This window comes from Cyprinus carpio, chromosome A13 (genome assembly GCF_018340385.1).
Source record: "Cyprinus carpio isolate SPL01 chromosome A13, ASM1834038v1, whole genome shotgun sequence".
In the NCBI taxonomy this organism is placed as follows: domain Eukaryota; kingdom Metazoa; phylum Chordata; class Actinopteri; order Cypriniformes; family Cyprinidae; genus Cyprinus; species Cyprinus carpio.
In genome coordinates, this window is record NC_056584.1 from 15,441,068 (window position 1) to 15,454,649 (window position 13,582).

The 13,582-nt window shown below is 37.5% G+C and overlaps 1 long non-coding RNA gene across 8 annotated transcripts in view; it reads right to left on the minus strand.

The window, feature by feature from the left end:
• LOC109058721 overlaps positions 1-12,372 on the minus strand; it is a 261,589-nt gene extending 249,217 nt beyond the window's left edge. For 2 of the 8 annotated variants that reach the window (XR_006161501.1, XR_006161500.1), the window contains exons 1-2: positions 12,092-12,367; positions 7,133-7,281 (exon numbers count right to left, since the gene is read on the minus strand). This is a non-coding gene — a long non-coding RNA (uncharacterized LOC109058721). Of the gene's footprint in view, positions 1-7,132; positions 7,282-12,091 lie in introns of all 8 variants that reach the window. The other 6 variants (XR_006161506.1, XR_006161507.1, XR_006161505.1 and 3 more) reach the window with 4 other exon arrangements.
• Positions 12,373-13,582: the final 1,210 nt, after the last annotated feature.

A 13,582-nucleotide genomic window follows, 5' to 3' on the forward strand; every position in this document is an offset into this window, starting at 1 on the left:
GTTACTGGGTCCGTATGACATAACATTTCCATGTAAACCATGCACTGTTTTGATCTTAACTGCCATTGTGCCACCTTACAATTAAGGGGTCCTGTTTTGCCGCTTACCTCAAATGACTGCTCAGTGATTTCAGAACCAGTAGTTTTAGAGCTTGGTTCTGAATATAGTATCGTTATTCGTTACAGTATGTTTCCATAGAAAAATTAACAAAATTGTGGCTGGTCAAGATGATCAAGACTTTTAGAAACAGAAAAACCCCTGGTGTGATTTAACGTAACTTTAATAAGACAAATATAATGAACAAGAACACTGATTTGCAAACTTACAATCATTTATGTTTTTAAACTTTCTAACTCTTCTCCCTAATTCAGCACTCTGTCATACACACACACACACAGGGCTTGACAGCGTTCTCTGGCTCTGGTTCTAAGTCAGGGACTAACTCCGTTATGTGTGTAATGGGGAGTGTTGTGCACCTGAAGGCACTTGTCAACACAGGATCCAAGGAGCTGGCAGCAGCCTGGGGCCCCAGCGCCACACATCTGCTGTACCCACTTCCAATGGGCAAATATATCAAACACACAATCCATTCAGACACACACAAATGCACAAATAACCTCTCGTTTAGCATGAAAGACAAAAATATCTTGACTAAAAATAATAAAGTAATAAATAATAATAAAGTAATAAATAATGAAATAAAGTGTGTGTGTGTGTATATATATATATACACACACACACATACACACACACAGTAAATAGCTTGTAGTTGGGTTGATGAATAACCATTTGCATCTAATAAGGTGTTTTGTTTTTGTTTTTCTGCAAGTGTGTGCAACAAGGATGTGCTTGGCCGCAGCTCTTTCCTCAGCTCGTGCAAAACTACTCCCGTTCAGACCGCCACATACGTAGCATTTAACACAGCATGGGCACATGTTTGCAAATCTCAACACCTTACATTACCGTGCTCATCAGTGCAATTGCATTCCTGAGACAGCTGCAAGTTCCTGCCCACTTGTGCTCGTGCACATCCCAGATAACTCTCTTTGCCTTAATGTGACCACAATTACAAAACACAGGCACAGGACCAAGGTCCAGTTTGCAGGCATGAGGTAATAATTGGGTTGTATTTTATGGTTTGTGTATTTTAAGATTGTGAGAAGTAGCTTGGCTGAATAAATCATTCATACATTTAGAGTGATTACCAGAGCGAGAAAAGGGGGGAAGCTGGATCGCCCAAGATAGATTACCCATAATGCATTTCAAGAAGGCAACTAATTAGCAGAAGAAAGGTCAAGTAAAACTAGAAAGTGATTAGAGAGAGGAGACAGAAAAAGAGAGAAGAGAAAGTGAGCAAGAGATCTTCGCATCTCACATACTTTTAGTCACTTTTGGAACGTGGCCAAATTTTTGTCTCCACCTCAATATCTGAAAGCAGTCGCTTCAATATTTAATGAAATGCTTATGTTGTGGCACCTGGACACATCCGCATCCACAGCGACCCGCTGCCTCCCAAGTGGGTCATTACTGTAGCCATTTGCAAAGGGCACGGGCCTCTCTCCGCCAGCAATGATGCCAGTCTTTGGGAATCTACTGCAAAACAGCAGGAGATGTGGGGGCGGTGCCATACCCATCTACCAGGAGGACAGAGTAACGCTGCAGAGGAGAAAAAAAAAGGCAACAACAACAGCCCAATGTTGCACCTAGAGCAAAGCTACTCCCACTGAGCCCTGCTACGCTACAGCCCGCAGCCAGACTTCTGCTGCCTTCTACGCCCAGAGATTACAGCGTACTGCCAGCACAGGCACGGCGGACACATTTCTTCTGGCGCATCTCTCCTGTCAACAGCAAAAACACAGCTTTGCACTGGCACCATCCGCTAAGCACCCCACACCCACCATCCCCCTTAATGATCCAATGCATCAATACCTTCAGCCATCAACAGGGAGCAGATGTCCTCCGTTACTGTATCCTTGGCCAGGATCGGGATTGGGAGCGCTGCTTTAAAAAGCATTAGTCTCCAGGTCCACGATGGCTGTCTTACCATGGCCCGCCACCCGCTTCCACTGGCAGGTGATCCCGGGGCCTAATGGAATTTAATTACTTCAGCCACATTAATCACGGCCACGCTGGAACAGCCACTATTTCATCTCCACTCTTAGGGGTTATTAGTACAAATACACTGTCAAACTGCATTGTGGAAGTGGCATTTTAGGTGTCATCGCCTGTACATTTATTAAAATCTATATCAATATCTTTCAGCGGACACTGCTCTCACCATCCCCCTCCCTGGTCGTCTCCCATGCACATTAAGGTTTAAGACAAAGTTTCCTGGCATGAAGTGACACCGGTCTGAGAAACTTTTCCTTCATTAATTCTTTCCTGCTACTCCTGCCCGTCGTTCGACGATTGATTGGATGTGGCTGGCAAGGACAGCAGAGCAGCGCTTCAAGACAACACTCTGAAACAGAGACTTCATGCCCTGACTCGATGGAGGTGTCAAAAGCATTACTCAATTCATTATATTATTAATGGTCCGATGGTCACAAGCGTTTTTCACAATGGTAATGTTTCATAGAAAACACCTGGCAACATATAGGCCTACCTGGATAAATTATCTATTGTTGGTTTTCACTAGCAAAAAAAAAAAATAAAAAATACATAAATAAAACATTTTTTAGGAAATTTCTTTATTATTATTTATTTACAACAGTTATACAGTTAAAGTTTCAATGATGTTGTCCAGAAATCCCCTCCCCCACCACACTTAAATATTGTCATTTTTTAGAGTTTAATTTTTTAAAGACTTGGAAAAAAAAAACAATTGTTTTCACCCCCAAATTTACAGTGCATTATTATCTCTTAATACTGCATGGCATTATAAGCTCTACTACCTTAACGCACCTAAACTAAAATAGCATTTTACACACAAATTTATTTACAAAATCACTCAGCCAAGGACCAGGTGCTGTTTTGTTCTGTTTTAATTATTATGTCTAGCCTTGAAATAGAAATCAATAGGTAGATTCCCTGAGCCCTCATTTTCCAGTTACATGTATTTCACAGTAAAATAAAAATACACAGTAGTAGTATGTGGAATTTGAGTCCTGCTGCTCTAAAAACTTAAAAGGTCAGGGAAATTAATTTTACTGCCTGTGGAGGTGAGGAAAGGAAAAAAGGAGAAACCACAATAAATACTCCTGCTATACAAAACATTTCAACAGCAGATAATTTAGTATTCGCTGTTCCATACGTTTAAATATTTCCTAATGCAAGCCTCGCATGAGAATTCGACCATGCAGGGCAGACGAGAGACCTGCAATGAGAACTTCACCTCGCTACAGAAACCTTAACCTCCCGGATTCTCCACCAACTTCCAAGTTTTGTTTCATGTGACAAACTCATTTAAAGGCATATATTCCCCCATACTTGAAGAATTTCAAACAGGCTATTTTGTAGATATGCATCAATTTAATAAATATACCAATAGACATCAAAGAAAAAAGTCCACTCAAGATTCAACTAAAATCATCCCAGCATAAGGTTTGCATCAGGCAATACAGTAGTTTTATAGCAAAAAAAACAAAAAAAAATAAACGGATTTTATTTTACACTTAAAACATGTGCACATTCAAAGCTAATGACGAGAAACCGCCTAAAGCTCTGCTTTGATGAGGATACACCTATCAATAAAAATATAATTGATCTGGATCTGAAAGCTTGTTAGCTCGCTCACAAACAGACTAGAACCCTATAGCACAGACAAAAGAAAGTAGGCGCTTTTAACAAAGGCATATGAACAATGAGGTCTTGAGCTCTGGGCTATATAGATTACTATATGATTACTAGAGCCTATGCTTGTGCGAATGTAATGTTATGTGAGGGGGGTGTTGTGTTGATGAGGTTCAGGTAGCCAGAGAGGCAGCTGGGCCGCAACAGAGGATTCTGGGTGTCAGAATGCAAGAAGTGGAACCCCCCGGATCCCTGCCACTCATCTGGCCACCTTCCTAAGCAGGGCAGAAAATCAAACAAGTAGGAAAGAATTAAATAAAAGCAAGAAGAAAAATGAATTCTTATAAATAGCAGGCTTCGCCAGAAGGCATAGGAAATGAGAGCAGCGAGGCGCAGGAGAGGAGCTTGAGCTTGACACGGGTCTTAAAATTGAGAGGGGGCGGAATCAGGGACCTATTGCGCAAAATGGCTCCAACCAAAGCAAGGATTAGTGTTCCTGCCTCCACAGCCAAGATTCTCCAGAACAACTAATCACCTTCAAGTTCTCTCGTTTTTTTCCTTTTTGCTCCTCACTCTCTCTCGCTCTCTTCTCACTCCCTTTCTCTCTCTCTATCCTCTTTAAAGTCTCATTTCACCCCTCACAGCCATTATGGCTAAAATTAAGCAGAGAGTGTTCTGCCAGCGCCGATTAGACACATCCCTGGATCTGCGCTGAGGAGAAGGTGTCATGTCAGTTACAGCTCTGAGAAGAAATGTGCTTCACCGCGACAGTCTACACGGGCAGGCTGAGAAAGCCACGTACATCTGTGCCACCCAGCGAAAAGTCTTATGGCGAGAATAGTTTTGACTCGGTTCAGAAGGCTAAAATATCAGCCGGCAATTAGAAACGAGACAGAGCAGCATACAAAAAGTTGTGGAACGTTTTGTGCGAAACCATTAATAGACTTCAGCATGTTTTGATTGAACAAGTGTTATACAACTCAAAATAAAGACAGATAATCTTTTTTTTCAAGTGAGCATAATTATCCTGCAAGAATAAAAATGTATGAGTGTTTACAGTTGCATGAATATTCTAGTAGCTACAATTCATTAACTACAAGACAACAGTTTGCATATCAGTCAAAAGCATGCAGTGATCAATTAGCTTAATGCAAAGAAACAAACAAGCGCTTCTTTGTTGTTGCTTAAAAATACAAAAGGCAGATATCAGAAAATCTCACATTCACACTTTAACCCAGTTACAACAAAAAACCAAAGAAGAAACTGAAGTTTCATAATTAGTTATTGCAAGGATGTGCATAAGAACATGTTTACTTCATATACTGTATAAGCAGAATGAGTGTTTGTACACCTGTTTTATATGACATTCTGTGAGAGATCTGTATCTCACAAGCACGGCTGCACTCACAAAGGGCAGTGATGATGATATTGATAAAAACAGACGTTTTATAATCACAATGATCTGGAGAACTGCACTGCCACAGGAAGTTTAAATGAGTCACCTTCAACTTTAAGAGTTTTGTCTGACCTTTAGTTCTTTAATGTTGAGCTGCTGGTTTCAAGAAGACAAAAAAAAAAAGAGGAAGAAGGATGGTTTTATAATATCTCTCCCGTCCTATTCAGAGACCGATGAAATGGGCCCTGCATACTTGCAAATGACTGGGAAATATGCAAGTAATTTACCGTTAAATTCCATAACAGGAAAACCTAATTGTACAGCATGTCCAGCCTAATTGAATTGTTCTACAAGTGCATTACTGTTATGGAAATAATACTGACAGGAGTGATAAGAGATTGAATGAGAGACACTGAATGGAAGAATAAAACTGTTAGGCTAAAATAAGAAAGGGGAAAAAAATCATACACAAAAGTAATTCGATAAAATGTGTAAAATAATGATGAAAATTTGATAAAAATGATTTTATTTTAGATTATTATTATTAATAATAATAATAATTTTGATTATCCTCATGTATGCACTAAAAATAAACAGCAATTTAAAAATATTAATAATAAATGCTTTTAAATTAGAAACATTAAAAATTACAACATCCAATCGGATGTTTCAACTTACATATGGTTTTATATATATATTTTTTTTATGCTACATTTACACTGTAAATAAAACACGAAATAACAAGTTAATTTGTCAAAAATAAAAAAAAAAACTGCTTCATAAACACAAAAAATATGCCCTTTTGCTTGCCCAGACTGGAAAGGTACACAAAGACACAAAAATATTCACGTTTATGCAATTATGCACTTCTGATGCAAAGGTACAATGTGCTATATTGTATCAAAATAGTACAAAGTTGGAAGCAAGAAACAAAACAATCTTGCAATATTTCTGCTGTGAATATTAGGCTTTGTTTGATTGATGCAAAGCACACATGCAGTTATATTGAAAAGCTCACGAGTTATAATGTCGAATTGGGAATGTAATATCACCAGCATTTCCAAGAACCACCAAATCTACATTCGTTATACTGATAAAAAAAAAAAATAATCCCATTAAATCATATCACTCTTAAACACCGGAACTGCCTAAATATAATGAACTTTATGATCTCAAGCCACAATATCTCTTTGACAGCAGGTTGTTTCAGCAATGATAGGTTAATGTAATTTCTCTTTTGTTTTCATTCAGTCATCACGGAGGAGATGTCCTTCCATGATGACACGCCGATGGTGAGCAACTTCATTTCAGCCCTGGAATATCTCACGCATGTGACAACACCTTCCTTTGTTGCCAAGAGGGTTGAACTGCTTTGAACTGCCGACTGACAGAACAGGGAAGCCATTCCAAACGCAAATGTAAATTATTGTTACTTACACGTTTAACCCTCTAGACACTGTTCTGTCCTAGTATGCGGAGGAATTCTGAAATCATGTTGCCCTCTTTTGGCTGGCATGTGCGACTGCAGATTCTTTCCTGACATAATTACAACTGCTTGAAAATGGGCAGATATTTAAAAAAAAAAGGATAAAGGTGTGATATCATGATACATGTTGAAAAATTTAGAATATGAATGTGAGATATTTGAAAAATCAAACAGATATGACAATGTTACAAATATAAAGGTTATGACCTTGCGGTTGCCTTACGCAGTATTGTACAAAAAAAAAAAAATGACTGGATTTAACAGATGAATTCAACTGCAATGACCTGTAGAAAACCTGTAACAGAAACCTTGTAAAAGAAAACTTGAAAAAAGAAAACCTGTAAAAGAAAGTCAAATATGATCTAAAAAATAAATAAATAGTGACCTGTACTCGCCACACTAGGCTAAACTATGCTGTAAAGGACTATTAATGAATATTTCCTTTTCATACTAACTCTATTCCCAACACATTTTCTCCTGTGCTTTCATTGCTACTGTCTCATTTCATACTCACTCACTTTCTCCACCTTCCTCTCCCTCACTCCTCCTCAGACCTGCGGGTCACTCCAGAAGGAACAGGAAGTATCTGTCCTCCTTTCCAGAGCTCACCCCTTCGTCAATTTCTCCAGCGTTCTCCCAGCATTCCAGTCTTTGATTTCCCACTCGTCTGCAAAGATAAGAAACAAACCCCAGCAATTGGGAATTTTAGTTGATTTTCTTTATTGCATCCTCAACTACTATTTTCTGTTTTGTTTTCTCTTTTTTTTTTCCTCCCTCGTTCATCTCTGAGCTCGGGGAAAGTGAAGAGGTGGGTAGTTTATTCAGTAATATTCAGAACGGTTGATCTAAATAAAGATGCTCTTCAAATTCCAGTGTGTGTCTAATGGTCTATCACAGAGGGAGGATTACTGATCTGATTTAAACAGCTAAACAATGCTGAGTGGAAAGGAGGAGTGGAAAAAGGACTTTTGTGGTGACAGATGCACTATCGAGAATTTCAGTGGCTCATATTTCAAGCTGGTGAAATAGAGTCATTTAAACAGCCTGTTCTGCCCAATATATAGCAGTAAATAAACGATAAAAGCTTGACGATAAGCAACCCGCCCCACGCTCTCTCCTTGCAGCTGAATCAATACGGCCTGTGCAGCATATCATTCATCTCATAAGTATAATGAATACTTGTGTTATTAATCTCATCTTTATACAGGGGTAATATGATAGTTAATTCAGCTCAGTTGAAATGAATGGAAATAAGTTAATCACAAATACATCGCTTAGGAAAAATCAATTCAGGTGAGATATTCTAATAACAATACATATAGGCAATGAGCGCTAATTCCATCATGCATAGAAACCAATATTTCACACCATTCATCTGACTAACGCACAAATGGAATATTTCACACACTTTTCTTCAGTGAAAACAATATAGATTTTGATTTGCTTGAGAACAATTTTAATAAAAAGCTATTGATGGGATATTGATTGGTTAGCTCACAGCACAGCTCGTGGGCCCAGTGTGCAACAATCATTACGCGGCAAGCTTTTGGGTTCATTTCAACTCGTATGGTCAATAAAGACTCCACATGCTCTTGGCCCTTTGAACACGTCGGGATGCTTTTTCCACAGCATCCTTTAAATCAAACTCTACTGTCAGGATGAGCCAGAAGATATACTGAAATGTAGCACTGCTCCAACATCCAACTGACCATGAATCAAGATATGCTAAAACAAAAACATGTTGGACAAATTGATACTTTATATCAATGTAATATAATACAGAACATAAGAGTCATTATGTGTTGGCGGTGCACTATGATTTCCACCATCACCGAAACTTCAGTAGTACGTAAATCGAATTTAAAATTGGCCAGTGTTTCAAGTCTTTTCAGCTTTAATTTTCCAGGAATCACATTTATGCTGTAGTTTCAAAATTTGTGGCATCCCTCAAGGCTCCCTGAGTGGTTCTTTGACTTCTCTCCAGTCTGTACCTTCCTTTAAGAATGTGATCTCTGCACTTAAATATCTTATTTATAACCATGTCACTTTGTAAAATCTTTATTTGTGTGAACATATCCTTTTAAATGTGGGAGCCACTGGAGTAACGGCAATAAAAGGCTGGAGAGGGATCAATGCTGAACGCATTACGCCTCGGCACAGAGACTTGGCTTTAATAATCAAAAAATTGATCCATTAAGCTCAACCTAATTCTTTGCCAAAACGGGAGCGGTGCTCAGTGTTCAACACATGGTTATGTGAAGAATTGCAATTTTTCACAGAAACTATGATCTAATGACACAATATTGAAGATGAAATAGGCTCATTACATCACTGACATACAGACAGACAGAAAGATACAAGTAAAGAGCAAAGATTGTTGTAAACTTTTTTTTTTTTTTTTTTTTTTTTGAAGTGACCTAACATTTACCAATTCAAAGCTGTAAATGAGAGTTCTACTTTTGAGCCTTGACACTAGGATTTACCAAAAAAGATGAAGCCTTATCCATGCCACTCTGCCGAGGCTGGAGCATGTGTGTCTATTCAAATGTGAAGGAGCAAATAGCAAACTTTAAGAGAGCAGATGATAGGGGGGAGTGGATGAAAAGGAGCACAAAGAAGGTAAACAACCAAAACCCTCTGAAACAAGACCCGTGGCAGAGTCGTTTGGATCTCAGTGGATGCGCAGGTCGAGCATCACAGCGCAGAGACACTTTCTCTGCGCCGTGTCCCTGGGCTGCCGCTGCAACTCAACACCAAGCGATATCGATCAGACTCCTAAGCCTCCACCAACCTGGTCAAACCCGAGTCCTTTCTGATATTTACCCACTATAGTATTCCCTTCTGCTAGAGCTGCCAACCCACAAGACATGGAGGGAGAAAAAAAGTCAATTATATACAACGTGCTTGGTTTCCCCTCAAGGATGGAATCCACCCTTTCTAATCCGATCAATTCATGTCAGACAGGAGGCTGGATTCAGTGCTATCTCTGAAGTCCTGTAATCCAGGCTAAGTCTTCACACTGCCTGCCTCACCTCCACAAGAAAAGGGTTTGGTCCAGAGCGTGATACAGCAAATTAGCTGTAGTGTACATTCAGACATACTGCAGTGGATGGGTGCCAGTGTACTAACAGCTAAGCATAATTGGATAAGCAATTTAGCCAATTCCTACTATAGTCAATGCTACAGTTGGCACATACAATATAGGGGGAATGGGGCTAGTTGTCATACTTTTTATTTTTATTTTTTTATTGAAAGCATTTTTGAAAGTGTATTTCTATATTAGCAGGTGTGTTGAAATACATAAAACAATAAAAAGACATGCCATTTCATAATAAAATAAACAGTAACAGAAAAAAATAAAGTCTTTTTATGAAACCATTTGTTAAAGATTTTTGAAAGTCAATTTCTTTAATACTGAAATAAAACAATAAAAAACCCATTTCATGACAACATAAAAAAAAAACATTTTTTATCCACAAATACTGTAATTAATAAACTGTATCAACTTCAAAAAAATGACAATTTGCCTAAACCTGACCTGATCTTTCAATTAAAATCTACCTTCATTATATAATTGACTCTTGTCTGAATGTTTAATTACATTCACTTGTTTAAACATTAACGAAGGCAAAGATATGATGCTGTAATTTTAGTTTAGTGAACATAATTTACAAAAAAAATATTTTAATTTAAGAGGGTTTTAAACTAGATATTTGAAAGATGTGACAATTAGCCACAGTCTCCCTTACTGAAGATATTCATCAAGGTTGAATCAGTAAAAAAACCTTACTGAAGATATTCATCAAGGTTGAAAATATATATATATATATATATATATAGATATAATATATATATATATATATATATATATATATATAATATATATATATATATATATATATATATATATATATACATACACCATATATATATACACACACACACTTTTTTGACTTTTAGCCACTAGTGAACTATATCCAAGCAGTATATAACTTTGAAGTATTTGGCTAGTGGTGAGGCATGGGAAGGTGTCCCATTACAGACATGCAAAGGCTAACGGCCAGTGCGCACAGTAAATGAGCAGGAACGAGGAGAGAGTGCTGGGACACTTTAATTTCCACTGACATATTGTGCTTCATGTACAGTCTGAATGGCTCCATAAAGAAAGTGTAATGATGGTCCAGGACCCTGCCCAAATAGCTGACATGCACGGTTTCCCTGGTCAGCTCAGCACCAGGTTTGATCCGTCTCATTACACCAGTCATTCATATAATGGGCAGCTATGGGAGCTCTGGTAAAGCTACAACTAATACACATGCCAAAGTCTACAACATCGTGGTTCATTCTCGCTGTCTGCTTAGTATGCACAGGTGTTCAGTGCTGAGAACGTAAACAATAAATCTAGACTTTAAATATATAACATACTATAATAAAATTATATAAATAGGTATAAAAAGCTTATTTCAAAACTATATAAATAGCAAAAAATATATTTGAAGAATTTCTCAAATTACCATATAGATCACCCCCCCCCCCAAAAAAAACTATATATATATATAAAAAATAACGTTATTCTATTAGTAAATAAATACTATACTCTATACTACTACTACTACTAATAATAATTAATAATAATAATAATAATAATAATAATAATAATAATAACAACAACAAAACAAAAACAATATTCTTAATATAGTCTTTTTTTTCTTCTGAAATGTCCTCTAAAACTTAAAAACACTAAAAAAAAATTAAAAAAAAGAAATGCAGGAACACCTTACAATCAAGCATGTTCTAATCTGATCTTATATGAAAAACTGGAGGAAGCTTATATAAATCATCACCTAAAAAAAGGATCTCACGATCCACAATTTAGCAATAACAATATATTTTCAAACCGGTTCATAAAAACAGCATTAACGCTTGTCTACCGAGATCGGAAAAGAACAATAGCTCCTTATTCTCATTCAGATGAATGCATGGAAAGGAGAGAGAGAGGCACGATAAATCGGCCACCCCTGCTCTTGTCTCGCTTCAAAAGAATCTGTTAGAGAGAGGGAGAGGGAAAAAAAGCAGGGAGCAAGACCCACACGATGTAGTTCCAGCCAATTGCGTTCCAGAGGAATGACCATGGCTGGAGATAAACAATGCACAATAGATCACGCTCCTCAAAAGGTATAAAAGAAAGGCAGATGCTGCAGGAATAAGGCAAAAGCAGGAGAAAAGAAATGATCCACGTTTCTCCATCAATTCCGAAAAGCATAATTGTTTAAATCCTTTATTCAGGATTGCCATTAACCCTGTGCAGTGTCGGACTGTAGCAATCTCCACGTGAAGGGAAATAGGAACCTCTCTCTCTCTCGCTCTCTCTCCCTATGTGAGGTTGCCAGACTCACCCTCTCCAAACCACAGCCAGAGCCAAAATCGCTTTAAATTGTTCCTCACTGTCGCAAACAAAAAAAGCATTTAACACTCACCCATTGTGCGGGGACTGATCTCTCAGCCACTCTAGCACCCCGTCAACACAAGCACAGATATCCTTGCACAGATATGTAAACAGCCCACTAAGATTTCTTTGTTTGGATTTTGAAGCTGGGTAGGTTTGCCTTTGCTGCGCTTGCTTTTACAGCTTAGAAGCAGGTGGATGACAAAACATCAATCTCTCCAGGCACAATGTGTAGCACGCACGCTTGACACTCTACACAAGCAATATACAATCACACACTCCAATACAGGGCTGTAATGATGCATGTTTGCTTACTGAATATTTGAGCATTTTTGGATTAAAAAAAAAAAAAAAACACTCCATATTAGAGCCTGTGAGGTTTAATGAAGGAGAAATTAGACATTAAAACATCCATCCATAGACATCTGCACAGCATCAGAGCAGAAAATGGCAAGGACAAGTTATTTTTCACTCTTTATATTTTCACTCAAGTATTAATACAAAACAGGTGCTATAGTCTAAAAGAGGGGTGCCCAAACGCTGTCCTGGAGGGCCAGTGTCCTGCAGAGTTTATCTGCAACTTGCCTCAACACACCTCCCTGGAAGTTTCTAGTATGACTAGTAAGAGCTTGATTAGCTGGTTCAGGCGTGTCTACTTGGGGTTGGAGCTTAACTGTTCAGGACACCGGCCCTCCAGGACCGAGTTTGAGCACCCCTGGTCTAAAAGAAATGTTTAAGTGGAGTGTTCCCACAAAGGAAACCTGTCAGAAAACAACTAATATATACTGATAATCTGGAGACTGTGGCTACATGTCACACCATTTAGCCCAATGAACATTTCTCAGAATCAGTTTCTGTATAAACACATACAGCCCATTTGCATGGAGCATTATATTCTGATTATAATCAGTTTAATAGTCCAATCTGAATGAAAAGGCTCCATGTAAACACCTAAAGCGGAATAAAAATGCTAAAACCAATTTAAATTTCAGTTGGATTGAAAGGGGTGGAATAAACCTTTTCATGAACTGATCAAACAAAAAAAATCCACCATGTGACTAAACTGATCTACACCATAATCCTGGATACAGATTTCCACCATTTTACCAAGTTAAAACAAATATTCAAAAGTTTGTTTAATTTTACACTGAAAATGCATTAAACCAGTTCTCAACTAGGTGGCCATTGAGGAGCCTCAGCAAACTTCCAAGGGGACAACATGGATAAAAGTACTTAATACATTAAAAATAATAAAATAGAATATAATAAAATAGTATAATCTTAAAATCTAAAAAAATAAATAAATAAATAAAAATAATAATAATAATAATAATAATAATCTAAAAACATTCATTTTAAAAAAAATAAGATGTAGATTTATTATATTTTTATATTTCTTTTTTTTTTTTTATTTAATTTAATATTAATATGTTTATTTTTTTGTATTTAATGTAAATGTTAAGTTTAAGTTAAAATAGCATCGAACGATTTCCACAAATAATTACTACCACAATGTATGATT